The sequence below is a fragment of the Bactrocera dorsalis genome, chromosome 4 (assembly GCF_023373825.1).
Source record: "Bactrocera dorsalis isolate Fly_Bdor chromosome 4, ASM2337382v1, whole genome shotgun sequence".
Lineage (NCBI taxonomy): Eukaryota > Metazoa > Arthropoda > Insecta > Diptera > Tephritidae > Bactrocera > Bactrocera dorsalis.
The window spans coordinates 37781331-37797632 of NC_064306.1; the positions used below are offsets into that span (position 1 = coordinate 37781331).

The window sequence follows — 16302 nt, forward strand, 5'->3', positions numbered from 1 at the left end:
ATTTGTTAGCAATAACGCGCCGAATATTTTTTCCAAGCCGTCAATCATCTAGGGCTTATCTGCATAGACAAACGAGTTGACATAAGCCCATAAAAATAATCTAACGGTTTTGAGGCCACGCCACAGGCTCACGACGTGTGATAATGCGCTTACCAAAAGTTTTCTTCGTTGACTGTATGGGATGCAGCGCCTTCTTGTTGGAACTAAAGGTCGTCCAGCGTTCTGCATTGTCTGTAAGATTATGGCCCGCTTTATTTCTTACAAAGTATGGACTAATGTTTCTCTCTGCACATAGAGGACAACAAACTGAGACTTTTTGCAAACTTTTAACATGGTCATTCAACCAAAAGTTAGTTTAATCGCTGAACAAAATTTTGTTGTAAAATTCGGGATCGGTGGCCATCTCGTACGTGCGACGGGCTTGATGGTCGCTTGGCTAAAATTCTTGCACGAGCTGTATTTTGTAAGCTCACAAACAAAAACACTTTTAAAAAGCCTTCCATGAAGTAATGTAAGGACTCATTCGGTACTTCTTCGATATTCTGCTCCACAGCAGCAATAGCGTTTGTGGAGCGCACCGTACAGCATCTCTGAGTGGAATTATCCACTAGAGTAAAACTTGGTTCGAAAACCAGCCACAGTTGCTCAAATTATCGACTCTGTTGGGTGATAATATCAACTGAATATTGGTCTTAGGCGCTATGCGTCAGGTACTCCGAACTATTATAAATTTTTGGTAATAAATTCACCCAGTTCGCAAACGTTGACCCGGAATAAATCTATCCATTATGAAATGGCAAACCAAACTGAGTATAAATCAAGTAACAGCTGTCAAAAAGACCACTCCAATTTCGAAAGAAGTATTTCCTCATTGAAAAACACTCGTCTAAAAAACATCCGATACGATTGCTGAGTTCGACACTCACTAAAAAACTCTACGAGCGAATTAAGTACTGGAGATCACGATATCTGGCAGATAGTGGATCATGTGGTTTAAGGATCTATCGAAGGTACGGTGTGAAAGATTAGAGCCCACTGTCAACAAACTGATTGAAACTTATCAATGTGGCTTCGGACCTCAAAAATCAACAACTGACCAGATATTCACTATCAGAAAAATCTTGGAAAATACCCATGAAAAGAGAATCGACACGCACCACCTCTTCGTTGATTTCAAAGCTGCTTTTGACAGCACGGAAAGGACCTCTCCGAAACTTCCGATAATGAGATCGCAGACAAAGCGACTCCCAATCGTACGACTTTTCCAATCTACTCCTGGAGAAAATAATTCCTGCTACGGAGCTGAATAGAGAACATGATATCGATATCATTGTCCATAACAACCGCGACATTAGTTCTGAATATTCCAGTTTGGAGAAGAAGCTAAGCAAATGGGTCTAGTAGTGAATGATAACAAGACGAAACATCATCGGTCATCAAACAAACAGTCGTTGCATTCGCAACTTGGCTCCCATGTCACTGTTGGCAGTCATTGCTTTGAAGTCGTAGACAATTTCATCTTGAAACCAGCATTAACACCAACAACAACGTCAGCCCCGAAATTCAAATCAGAGTAACTCTTGCCACAGATGCTTCTTCGGACTGAGTAGGAAATTAAGAAGTAAAGTCTTCTCTCGAAGAACAAAGAGCAAACTGTACAAGTCACGCATCAGCCCCGTCCTGCTAAATGGTGCAGAGACATGGACGATGACAAGATCTGATGAGTCGGCGTTACGAGATTTCAAAGAAGGAAGATTTATGGTTCTTTGCGCATTGGCAACGGTAAATACAACATTCGATGAAACGATGAGCTGTATGAGTTACGAGTATACCACGCCATCGACATAGTCTAGCGAATCAATAGACAGCGACTAGGCTGGCTAGGTCATGTCGTCCGAATCTGGAGTCCAGCTCTGCGAGTATTCGACGCAGCACCCACCGGGTAAAGCAAAGGAAGAAGAAGACCACCAGTTCGTTGGAAAGACTAGCTGGAGAAGAACCTGGCTGCACTTGGAATCTCCAATTGGCGCCGAAAGGAAGAACGACTGGCGCGCTGTTGTAAACACCTACGGTCTACTGGAGAACTCGCTAGCTGGCAGATATTGGATCTTGTGGTTAAAGGATCTTTAGGAAATGGTTAAAAAATCGTCCACCTCATTGCATTATCTTAATAACACTGTTGAGAGCTGTTAACACCTCATTTATATGACTGGAACCGCCCTAATGTTATTACATACAAGTTATATACATATATGCGGCATATACATACCTCAATCTGTATATAAGTATGTACAGGTGTTTGTGTATATCATGTGTTTGCTGAGCTTTTCGCGTAGTTTTCGCATGCATAGCTGCGCGCATGCAACGACAGATGAGTGACGACGAACCCACTGAACAAATGTTGCTGTTGTTGTGGTTGTTTTTGTTGTCGCTGTCATTTGTTTGCATTGCTACCTTAAATGGCATGAATTCTTAAGCACACACTTGCGCAAAAAAGAACCACCAACACCGTCCAACACACACACATATCACATATGGTACACAACGTGCAACAACTACATACCACAAGCTTCCGATTGTGTATATGTAAATATGAGAAATTAAAATTTGCACAACGTGCTCACTTGCAATTGCCACTTTTACTTGCTTATGCATAAAATAACAGAGCCAACAATAATCAGATAACACTAACAATGCGAGCGAATGCCAGCGATGCATGGTCACATACATAAACGCTGCCACCTTCAAAACAGTAATTCGCCTACTGAAATGGACAGCGGTTCCACGTTGCTGCTGTTGTTGTTGTTGGTGCTGGCAATGAAGTTTTAGCGACGATGGCGATGAAGTGTTAGCGACGAAGGCGATGACGATGGCGATGGCGTTGGTGACGTTGACGAGGGTGGATAGGTAAATGCTTGATCGGCTGGTCGATGGAATCGCTCGTCCTCGTCTCGCGCAAATGCTACCATAATCGCTGATTTTGTTGTGCTTATTAGTGTTGTTGTTGTTGCGCTTATTAGTGTTGTTGTTGCTGTTGTTGCCGCCTTTGGTGATTATCATTTTATGGTATGTAAACAAAAGATATGAAAATCGCACTGACAGCTGCGCGAGCTTTCGGCGCCAATGAACACAGGCAGTCGCACCAACACACACGGGCACATTCACACAAACAGGCACATACAATTAAACCGCTATCACAATTCATATTAACAGGTAACAATGAGAACAATGCTTTTGCACCGACAAATAAATGCGTTTATGAAGCGACTTTAATGAATATATATGCACTCAGAGACAGACACACATACATACACACACACCTGCGCTGCGCCTAGCTGAAGGTGAAGTTGAAGTTGAAGGCGAAGTGCGCACGGCGTTTAGTCGCTGTCTATAATGTTGCATTCAGACAATATAATTGCATATTATGCACACACACATACATACATATGCATGCATAAACACACATTACATGGTAATAACGTCAACTCAGGTGTGTGTGTGTGAGTGTATGTAGACTTAACATAGATAATTTACCTTTATTATGTTGGGTGGTTATTGGCTCTGACTGCCGTTGTCCTTTGCTCGCTTGCTGCTGCTGCTCACTATTGGCTGTCTGTCCGTCCGTCCGAATTCCGAATGGCGATTCGCTTGTCGTGGTAATTAGCGCAGAAATGCGTATGAAATTATGCACAAATTAATGTTGATGGCTGCAAAAAGGTAATAAGAGCCATGCATGTAGTTAGTGAAACGCTCAGTGACAAATGAAGTTATACACTTATACATACATATGCATACATATGTACATGCTGTTATAAACATATATATTTATTGGTATTCATACTGCCGGCAAACACTATTTGTACACTTCTGGGGAATATAATACCAAATTTATTTTAATATTAATAGTTTCGCTGAAATAGGTGGCAACTTTGTTCAATTATGTTATATAAAAAACTAAATACATATACATATGATAAACAGATTGTCTGTTAAAATAGCCTTCACAAAAAGACAAGTTTCCATACAAAAACTTGATTATGGTCAGTTTGTATGGCAGCTATATGCTATAGTTGTTCGATCTGAAAAATTTCTTCAGATAATTTAGCATTGCCTGAAATAATAATTCCTGCCAAATTTCGTGAAGATAACCCCACATATAAGCAAATTTTCCATACAAGAACTTAATATTGAACGTTCAGTTTGTATGGCAGCTATATGCTATAGTTATCAGATCTGAAAAATTTCTTCAGATAATTTAGCATAGGTTTGAATAATTATCTATGCCGAATTTTACGAAGATACCTCCGCAAATGAAGGAATTTTCCATACAATTGAATATAGAACGTTCAGTTTGTATGGCAACTATATGCTATAGTAATCAGATCTGAAAAATTTCTTCAGAAAACTTAGCATTGCTCTTGATAATAATGCATGCCCAATTTCGTGAAAGATACCCCACATATAAACAAAGTTTCCATACAAAAACTTGATTTTGATAGTTCAGTTTGTATGGCAGCTATATGCTATAGTAGTCTGATCTGAAAAATTTCTTCAGATAATTTAGCATTGCCTAAAATAATAATTCCTGCCAAATTTCATGAAGATACCCCCCCAAATAAAAGAGTTTCCCATACAAGAACTTAATATTGAACGTTCAATTTGTATGGCAGCTATATGCTATAGTAGTCTGATTTGCACAATTTCTTCAGATAATTTAGCATAGGTTTGAATAATTATCTATGCCGAGTTTCAAGAAAATAACCCCACAAATAAAAAAGATGTCCATACAAGGACTGAATATAGAACGTTCAGTTTGTATGGCAACTATATGCTATAGTAATCAGATCTAAAAAATTTTCTTCAAAAAACTTAGCATTGCTCTTGATAATAATGCATGCCGATTTTCGTGAAGATACCCCCACAAATAAAAAAGTTTCCCATACAAGGACTTAATATTGAACGTTCAGTTTGTATGACAGCTATATGCTATCGTAATCCGATCTGAAAAATTTCTGCACATAATCTAGCATTACCTTGGATAATTATCTATGCCAAATTTTACGAAGATACTCCCACAAATAAAAAAGTTTTCCATACAAGAACTTAATATTGATCATTCAATTTGTATGACAGGTATTCGCTATAGTGATCCGAACTGAAAATTGTCTTCGAGGATTAAGCCACTGCTTTATACAATAGTCCCTGGAAAATTTTATGAAGATCTCCTCACACATAAAAAAGTTTTCCATACCAAGACTTGATTTTGAGCGAACAGTTTCTATGACGGCTGCATCATATAATGTGCCGATATCCTCGATTCCAGCAAACGAGCAGTTTCTTGGTGGAAAGAAACGTGAGCAAAATTTCACAATGATACCACAAAAACTGAGCGAGTAGTTTTAGTATAGACAAAAGGTTATGGTTACATCGATCCAGCTTGTCACGCTGATCAATTGCGTATATACTTTATAAGATCTCTGATGCTTCATTCTGTTCGACAAACCCTGTTCAGCGTATTAGAAATAGTTCCATTTACAATTGTAACGTATAGCTTGACTCATAAAGTAGCTTAAGCGACCATCTTCGATTCATCTCCCATTCACTATGTTCTCACTTGCCATAATTTACTTGTGAAGCAACGTTATCCAGCTGAAATCAATATAACAGAGCACACTCTAACCTATAACCCTTTTCTAATCCAACTGCATCCTATTATAAGAGACCCCGTTGTTCGTTCGATTCGACACTTTTCAAGAAAACAAAGTATTTTGCTAGTAACCAGTTAGTTTCCTCTGTAAACTATTAGGTCTACAACTTTGCGCCGTTTTCCAATAGATGCCTCTAGGGTCAAGCACTGGTCAATTAAATCGTTTTATGTACATATATCGTTCTTGGACATTTGTGTCAACATTAACCCAACAAAATATTTGTAGAGATCTGTTTGCATCCCAAACTTATTTTCAACTGAAAATGTCATGCGGGAAATTTTGCTTTTCTTTTTTAATTCCAAGAAAAGGCTCATCGAATGCTTTCGCCTCAAAACCATGGGGATGATTCAGAAACAAGGAAACTCGGTTCCTTACGACTTGAAACCAAGAGATGTTGAACGGCGCTTCTTTGCATGTGAACAGCTGCTTCAAAGGCACATCCGAAAAGGATTTTTACATCGGATTGTAACTGGCGACGAAAAATGGCTCCACTACGATAATCCTAAGCGAAGAAAGTCATGGGGAAAGCCTGGACATGCCTCCACGTCGACGTCAAAACCGTACATTCACGGCGCCAAAAGCTCTGCATTTGGTACGACCAGCAGGGGGTGGTATTATATATTATGGGCTGCTAAAGCGAAGTGAAACCATCACAGGAGATCGATACCGAACGCAATTGATGCGTTTGAGCTGAGCACTAAAAGAAAAACGGCCACAGCGGTCTCCAGCATGACAGTGCCTCACTTCGCAAAGGTGGTCAAAAAATATTTGGAGACGCTGAAATGAGAGATCTTACCCCACCCGGCGTATTCTCCATACGTTGCTCCATCTGACTACCACTTGTTCCGATGGATGGCACACGGTCTAGCTAGAGAGCACTCAGTTCTTATGAAGAAATCAAAAATTGGATTGATACTTGGATTGGATCGACTGGAAAGACGAGGAGTTCGTTCGTCACGGAAATGTCAAAAGTAGTAGCTTGCGACGGCCAATATTTTGAATAACATTTTTCATCCGTTTTTACACAATAAAGCCTTAAATTATAAAAAACGGCGGAAACCGTTGAAAGAGTGTTTGTTTAATGATAAAAAAACGCTTAAACGATCCAGGGAGATCCAAGTAGAGATACTTTTGTCAATAGCTTAGAACTGGACTTCGACAATCCCAAGGAACATCGCTTTGTTCTATGGGCTCTTGAAAACTTCCAAGAATATATGTACGACGTTTTCGAATGAAATTTTGTTCACCGATGAGGCTCGTTTCTGGTTCAATGGATATGTAAAGAAGCAAAATTGCCGCATTTGGGAAGCAGAGCAACCTGAAGTGATTCAAGAGCTGCCATTTCATCCAGAAAAGTCAATGGTTTGGTGTGGTTTGAGTGCCGGTGGAATCATCGGTCCATATTTCTTTAAAAATGTCGCCCATGAGAACTTAACCGTAAATGACGACCGTTATTGTGTCATGATAACTGACTATTTGATGCCTGAAATGGAAGCTCGTGATCTCGTCGATATTAGTTATTTAACATTGCAAAAATGGGTACTTGATTACACTAAGGCAAAATCTACCTGGTAATATATCTACTTGGTAACCTATCTATGAAATACTTGTATGGTTGCGTAAAACTTCGTGATGATAATTGCAATTACTTAATTATTAATATCTTTCCGACAAAAATCTTCTCAAAATTTAAGACCAAATTTCAGACTGCTTAAAATATTCCCCGCCACTGTATATAATTACAGATGTGATTATTCGACAACATGCAGTAAATGATTATTTTCGAAATACAAGTATGTGTATGTGCGTATGTATGTATGATCATGTGTGCACAATTTAATGAAATTGCCAAATTGCATTAACTCGGACATAACTTGTGTGCAGTTTAACGCTCGATAGCCGCTGTTAATCCTTTTGATTAAGGCTGAAGACACAGTGGAGCGAAGAGCAAAAATGCAAAAATAAGCAAAAAGGAAATTAAAAAATAATATATTAAAGAGAATATATTAATTTCCATGTAAATGCTTCCAACTGAAAGAACTAGTTATCTACCTAGGAACTCCAGAAAGGCGTTACATCTTTATAATGACATGTGGAGATCAAATTAAAATACTACATATTTAAAAGATATGTTAATGGCGTTAAAATATGCTCTCAATTACAGATAAACGACTTGTGTGTTTGCTATAATTATTGCTAAACTCTTGTTATGGGGCACCATAGTTGAGAGAATATGATTTGGCGGGTCTACGCTTTCAACTGAGGCCAATTAAAAAACGATTATTCACTTGGCTGCCGACTACTAGTTGATTATATGCTCGTGTTGCATCAACTAATCATGGTTTTACAAGAATATCATGTAAATTCAACAGTTATTAAATTGGATTAAATCATTAGTGTACCACACAGAGAAAAAGTAATTATTTCTTTAACACACTCTCGCCATATTTTGCACTGGAGTGTAGTGGTTGTACTCTATATTATAATTTAATATTTATTTCCAACCTGCACAGGATTTACGAAGTTTGTAACACCGGCAAGGAAATGACGGAGCCCTTTAAAGTACACTTGTATATACATATACAACAGATCAACATGGTGAGAAGAGTCAATTTAGTTGTCCAGCTGACTGTCTATACATATATTTGAAAGAGAGGACAGTTCTCTGTGCGCCATTCATTTGGGAGTAGCTAGAAACGATTCTCTTACATATGGCTCAAGCAACACACGACTTCCGGCCTTAGACCAAGTATCCTCTGGGTGGCCTAAGAACATCCGTTTGAAGGCGAGCTAAACTGGGAAGACGAAACATCCTCTCCACAGGGGACGGGCTTGGAACCCGCCACGTAAAAAACGCACCCAATGAAAAAGAACAAGCAACAAGCCTCGGATGAGAGACCCCCTTTTGATGGCGACCATGGCAAACGAATTAAGGACTACGATTTCAGGGCATGCACCTGTCCGATCCCTTAATTGGAAAGGTGCCGCTGCCCAGCACGTTGATATCCTCGTGAGAGTGGAGGTTCACATCACCGCCGTGCAAGAAATGCGACTTTCGGGACAAGAACTGAGGCGAATAAGACCTTATGAAATTTACTACAGTGGCCACATACTGGAGCGCAAATTCGGTGTGAGATTCTTAGTGGAAAAGAGACTCCGTCGCCGTCTGGATCAATGCGAAGTTCTTCAACATAGCGCTGATTTGCACCCACACTCCGACGAAACAGAAGAACGATGTGATCAAAGATATCTTCTATGAGCGCCTGCAGCGCACCTATGAGAGCTGCCCTCACACCGGTCGATAAATTCAGCTTCCATGATCTTATTTATATGTAGAACTAGATTCCAGCATAGAAAAATTCACTAAGCTACCCAGCTGTCTTCGGATCGTAAAGTCACCAACCAAATCGACGGAAGACATGTCTCCAGTGTTTTAGACGTGCATGCGCTCCGAGGTCCTAGCATTGATCCGGACCACTATCTTGTCTTAGGCAAGATACGCACCTGCTTCTGTGCAACGAAAAATATAACAAACACAAGGAAGATTCGACATCGAAAAGCTGCATTCACAATAGACAGCCGAACGATTAGTTTTCGGAAAAGGCAAAAGAACGGTCGGTATGATGAGGATTGCCATGTCGCAGCGGAAAGAAATCAGACTGCCTACCTCGAAACGTTACAATCGACCATTATGGTGAACCTTATCAGTGTGGATTCAAATCTGAAAAATCAACAAGCCTTTATCGCACTATGTCTGAATTAAGTGTCCCCACGAAACTAATACGGCTGTGCAAACTGATGTTGAGCAATACCAAAAGGTCCGTCAGCATCTGGAAGGACCTCCCCGAGCCGTTCGATACCAAACAAGGTTCTAGACAATGCGACTACCTATCGTGGGACTTCTTCACTCTACTCCTGAAGAAAATAATTTGAGCTGCAGAGCTGGATACATAGACAATCTTCTATAAGAGTGTACAACTCCTGGCGTACGCCGATGACATCGATAGAAAGGTTCTGCGGAAGATTTATGGTCTTTTGTGCTTTGACAACGACCAGCAGAGGAAAAGGTAGATCTCCACGCCGTCGTAAAGACCAGGTGGAGAAAGACGTGGCTACACTTGCCACTGTGAATAGGAAGAACGAATGGCGCGCTGTTGTAAAATCGACTAAAACCGGTGTTTACGTCAATAAAGAAGAAGAAGAAGTTATTTCTAATAACAAAATCAACTGTTCCAGCTTCAAACCCGCCGGAGTGGAATTTTCAAAGACATTTAAGAAGATAGCATTATCTCATTCTCCTTGATAAACAAAAATTAAATAAAAAGTAAAGTACTCACATGGCCTTATGTTCCATATTCAACAAAAGGAAATATGGTATACTTATACAGTTATACACCATCGCAGAAACATAAATATTTAATGCAAACAATAGATAATACAAATAATGCATATTATATAATCAAACGAAAAACGTCCTTGTTGATATCTTCAGTGGTGATATTTGCTCACCACCCCTATTTGTTGCGAGTACAAAAGGGCTTGCCACTTTGATACATGAGCGCAAATTTAAACCAAACAAAATGGAAATCAAGCAAGACTTTGCGTCACGAATTCATACAAACGAGCACATGGATATATGTATAGTATGTATATATGTGCGAGTATATGTGTGCTGCCATTTGTATGCGTCCTCCCCCCACTCTTTCAATATTTGTACAGCTGCCACGTATATCCTTATTATTGGTTGATTTTATTTCACACAATTTTGTCTTTCCAGAAAGCTCTTGACAATTTTTATACCCAGCGCATTGCTACGTGGAGGCGGCTTAAAGTTTTAAAGGACACATGAGAATACATACTTATATACAGTTATAAATTCATTTACAACTAGTATAAAATATGTTGTATATGAGTACAGGGCAATCAGCTCAACCGACTGACTGACTACTATCGTTTTGTCTTACGATTTGACAGCTGTCAGTAGCATCGACCCGTTCCCATTCTATTAATAGCAGTTAGAGGGTGCCTTTCTTTGCTAGCTCATCAGCTTTACAATTCGCTGCGATTCTGCTATGGTCCGGCACCCATACCAGTCTCACAAGGATGCTATTGATACGATCGAAGACACTTTTCCTCCAACCCAGAACGCACTGTAAATGACTTCGATTCTAATATCGCCGCTTTGGTATCTGAGTGAGTGGTCACTTCTCTGAAGCAGGCTGCATTCTGGAGCAGTAGAAACCCCACATTTTGCCAATGGCTCCTTTACAGCAGTATAAGGCAATGGATGCCTTTTTGCTTTTTCTTCGATATTCGGCTTCCATGAAAGCTTCCTATCCCATATGAGCTCTAGATATTTCACAGTCTCCGCCGGTTGCAGACGGATGTCTCCTATTTGAGCCAGCGGTGCCACTGGGATCTTATATCTTCTGGTGAATAAAATCATCTCGGTTTTACTTGGGTTGATGGCGAGACCACTTCCAACCGCTCACATTTTTACAACGCTGTGATACCCCTGCGTCAACTCATACACCGTACTTAGGAACGTTACTTTGACCATAAGTGCTAGATCGTCTGCATAGGAAATCACCGACAGCCACGATTCTCACATTTTTAAGGCAGGTCGTTAACGACATAGAAGAGGAGAGAGAACTCCACCTTATGGGGTGCCCCTACTCACATTTCTTTGAGCGCGTGCGTTGTCCCATTCCGTTTCAATTTCGCTATCGCACAGAATACTGAGTGTGGTGTTTGAGATTTGATTCAACCCCAACACTGTCCAGAGCATGCAGCCACAACTGCTTCCAGGCAGGACGCTATTGAAAGCTCCCTCAATGTCAGAGAAGGTCCTATACTGCAGGGCAGTACCCACTGACTTGCCTTTACAATAAGTATGATCCGCTCCTAATAGAGTCCGTCGGAATGCGCCTCCTTACATAGCAGTCCACCAGTCTTTTCAGCCTTCAGGATGTACGTAACTCTGACTTGTCTCCAGGGCCCGTGATGTAACCCAATCTGATGAAGTGAGCATAGATAGTACCAACAAAAAACTGCTCATTAGTCGTAATCACCGACATCGGACCATTTGACGAGATATCTTCACGAAATTCGGCAAAGAATATTGTCCAAGGCAACAGTGTAACCTCCTAAGAAATTGTAGTATATAGCGGCCATAGAAACTGACCAAACAAAATTAGAAAAATGGAATCGATGGCATGTGCTCAAAAGTCGTCTACCCCTCCGATCTTTCTCGCTTTCCCGCTGCATGTAACCAAACACTCTCCTCCACTAAATCCACAACGACCATATTCATAAACTGAGCGAAGGAGTACAGACTTGATCTTAATATTGCAGGTGATGGTGTTAAAATTCCGACTGTAAATAACGAGTCTGACGCTCGACAGTATGTGCTCCTTCACTTCTCACACCACCTTTATTATTGTCAAAGTACAGATCCGCAACAAAATTCTCAACTCGCTAGCCGGCAGCACACGAGGAAAAGACCACGAAACGTTGTTGGCAACATACAAGGCATTCACCCGGCCGGTCCTTAACTACGCCGCATCAATAGGGTCGTCTGGATGCAGTGAAACGTAGACGAGGAAGGTTCAAACATGTCGGAACACTGTATTTCAGACTATAATGAAATGCCTCTTGATGTCTTCTATTGAGACCCGGATGCTCTCAGTTAAGGAGCATAGTGAACTCCTCTCGAAGCGGTTTTTGCAGAGGCGCTTTCATAGTAATTATCCCAGTAGTCACCTGCTTGAAGCGGAACCGCCTCCTAGGACCATCAATAGGTCCTTCTTCAACTACGTCGCCGATATAAGACAATAATCAATCAATTAAATGTAGACATGCCCTGACCGTCATTCACAGTGGAGCCATAAACACCTTCACCGACTCCTTCTCAGTGAATGATGTACTCGGAGTGTTGCGGAAGACGAGCTCGAGTTGCCGCGAGAATAGAGAGTGACCCTTGCACAGCTTCGTTCTAGTGACTGTAGGTTAAACTGCTACTTATTCAGAATCGACCTCTACATATCAAATATACATATGTCCAGCAAGCAACGAGACCGCGCATATCCAGCTAACCCTACACATGGGACACCTCTCTCCCCAAGGTCCGAACCCGTACAGCAGCACGTTTACAGGGTCTACCGTTGGACGCTAATGAGGACTAGATACCGTTACAGCAACAACAACTTCTCAAATTCAGTCTTCCTTCGCAAAACTTTCTTATCTCACAAAATATCTTCACGAAATTTGGAACTTTGGAATTGGAAGTTACCGATTATAAGTTTTATTTTCTATTTTTCACTTGTAAATTACGCTGTAAGCATTATACAGTTGTATTCAATGAGTGCTTTAGCATGCAACTTGCACTCCATAACCGCGCACAAACTTTCCATACTCCAACCAATTGACTATGAGTTTTATAATTCTTGGCATAAACGATTATCCGAAACGTTTAATATTTTATTCGCGTCGTAAATTTGCATTAACTTTTTCGCCGGCGCGTACGAAAAAAATTGCTTTCTCGCACTCGAAGCCGCCGCGAAGTGATGAAAGGAAGTATTTTTAATCCAATATTATGAAAAAAAGTACCGAAAAGAGTTTCGCATTAATGCATATTTATGCACACACACACATGCATACATACAAATATATTTGTAGGAGCGTAAGTATGTCTTAATGCCAACTGCATACACAAAATTGAATTTCAACTTAAACTTTCGGCTTTTTTCGCATTTGCTGCGCGCGCTTCTCTTCTACTCTACCCTGCACTCTTCTATATCTATGGTATTTATTTTCCATCACTCTTGCCTTTCATCTTTAATTTGCGTTCGCAAGCGATTGCAGTTATTACAAGGCGGCTTATCGGAGTCGGCAACATTGTGGTAGTGGCTTTGCAGGCAATAATCCTGTGTGTCCGTATATGTATGTATGTATGTATGTGTGCATAGTTAACGAAGTGTGTATGTATGCGTGTGTATGTTGTTGGAGTCGTACTTGTTGTTGTACTTGTTGTTGTTGTACTTGTTGTTGTTGGATTTGTTGCTGTTGAAATTTTTGTTGTTGTTGTTGAAATTGTTGCTGTTGTTGTTGCATTTGTTGTTGTTGTTGTTGTACGTGTTCTTGTTGTTGTTGTTATGCGCTTTATTATTCTTCTTGTGTAAATTTTTTAATTGACATCATCTTTTAATATCCAATAAAAACTTAAGCCTGCAACGAGGCCGCACCTCAACAGCAGCCGATATGCAACGCCCGTTCCGCCCACACGCGCCACCTTCCAGCCAGCCTGCATGCCTGCCAGCTGTAATAACAACAATAATGCCATGCCAACCGCCGTTTACGCTGATCTTACGCTGCGCCAAATGCCAATGCAACAACCTACAGCAACAACAGTGGCAGCAGCAGCAATCGGTTGTTTTCTTTTTGCCGCTGTCGATATTTTTTTCGTATTATTGTTGTTATATTTTATGTTTGCTGGATTTCGTATATTTGCTTGCGCGCTTCGCTTGCCATTGTTGTTGTTGTTGCCGAACTTAAGCTACATTGCTCGCTCGCTGGCAGTTGGTGTATCGCGCCTCAGGCAAATTAACTTTGCACGCGTTGAATCTCCTTTCGCAGGCGGAAAAAAAACGAGCGCGCGCTTCCCCTTCTCGGAACATCATAAATAATTGCAAAAGAATACCGATGGCGATGGCGATGGCTAGAGCGCAGCGCTGCCTTTAGAGGTGAGCGCTGCCGTGTGGGTGCCTGTGTGCTTCAACTCGCCCGCATGTGTGTTAGTGTGTGTGTATGATTGCGCGCTGGCGAAAAAACGCGGAAATGCGATTAAAATGCGCACCACAGAAAGAAATGCAATTTCACAGGCACACCGATTGATGTCCGCATCCACTGGCATTCGCATTCGCATTCGTACACGCACACGCTCCGTCGGTCAGTTGAGTTGGTCAATTCAGGGTCTCAGTGGCTCGCATGTGACTTTGAAAGCTTCGCGGACGACATATGCGCACGAACAAAAAACCGATGACGACGACGACGACATACGGTGGCAGGTTTTTTAAGCGGCACTTGATAAAAAATGACTAGCAACCATATTCGGTGATACATACCTACATGCGAACGTGTGTGTGTCCGTATGGAATTGAATTAAATATAACTTAAGTATGCGACGCTCTCAACACGTCTTGCACAGTGAGTTTTTTTACTTGACTGCAACTCTGCTTTTGACAGAGTGGCTGGTGAACAGTAGACCTCATCGGTTGGCTGGGAGATCAGTTCTTTGAGACCAGATTAAATGTTTCGCTGGGGGATCAGTACTTTCAGAACTGATGAAATTCTTTTAGAGGAAAACTTTAACGAAGAATGAGTTTCGGTAAGACCAGCTTCAGGTTGTTAAGCCTTTCAGTTAGGAAACTTTGATATTAATGAAAACTTAGATTAGGTAATTCTCTTCTAGCTGAAGATACTCTCTTTAAAAAGTAGCGTTATATTATCCTTCAATCTATACAAAAAATCTAGTCCGGAAAGTCTGAAGTATTTTCAACAAATTTAGCGTCCACTATCGATATATAGACCCTCGTTCTGTGATGCATCCAGTTATATCCGGTTATCCAGTTATATCCGAAAAAGTTATCGAGATCGCAGTATTTTCTGCACTCATAGAGGGTAGAGGCGGTACGATTGTACCCATTGTCCAAATGTCACACCAAATCCCATAAAGCCCTCTCATACCATCTCATGGAGCGAGTTCAAAGATCCGAACTGGATGGATAACAAGTGGAGTTTTTACTGTTCAAAATCAAAACCCGAGCTACCTGGGTGTAAAACTGCAAAAGTCGTGAGCAAAACGGTAGATCGGAAGTACACAAAGTTCCAATTGGCACCGGATAGATAAGACTAGAGGAGCATGATCGGAATACTAGAATAATAGACAGTGACCAGTCTGGTGGCGACATACGCCCGCAGTTGGGGCTGACAGATCGATAAGACTGCAGAAAATGTCTAGAGTATGCCTTACTCAAGGAAACAAAGAAACATTTTTTGTGCACTTATCCCGCATTTGTAAGACTACGTTTCGAGTTCCCACGGTACTATATACTAGAAGAGGTATCAATAGTGAGGCCACAGAGTCTGTTGAGCTAGCCTCAATCGTAGGGATCGAAAGGATGACTACTCGTCATGGACCTAGCAACTGAGCTCCATCTGGTAACGCAAAGTTCCGAAACTGGTCTATGCGTGGCTCATTGCCTTACCAGATTAGGTTACCTAACCTACTCAATTGCCATACTTCCGAGAAGATTTTCGAAGTATAAAAACTGCGACATAGATCCAATTTATTGCCATGGATTTATTCTAGACGTCGACAGAGAAAGATCATAATTTCTTCAGCAACAGCTAATACAAGGCACAGGAATCGAATATTGTTGAAAAAACTACTGTAAGGTGGATAGAAATGGTACAAAATTATTTCTACAGCTACCCATGTTTTACTCTATAAAATAAACTCGGCAGCTAAGGCGGAAAAAACTCAAAAATCTTTTTAAAAATCTGCAAGTTACTTATATGTGTATGATTAATAAAC

At 40.8% G+C, this 16302-nt stretch overlaps 1 protein-coding gene across 4 annotated transcripts in view; it reads right to left on the reverse strand.

The window, feature by feature from the left end:
- The window catches only part of LOC105222647 (putative uncharacterized protein DDB_G0291608), a 266620-nt gene that overhangs the window by 170214 nt on the left and 80104 nt on the right, over positions 1-16302 (reverse strand). For 3 of the 4 annotated variants that reach the window (XR_007422660.1, XM_049455586.1, XM_029548826.2), the window contains exon 2: positions 3535-3707. The gene's annotated coding sequence lies outside the window, so the exon portion shown is untranslated. Of the gene's footprint in view, positions 1-3534; positions 3751-16302 lie in introns of all 4 variants that reach the window. The other variant, XM_049455585.1, reaches the window with a different exon arrangement.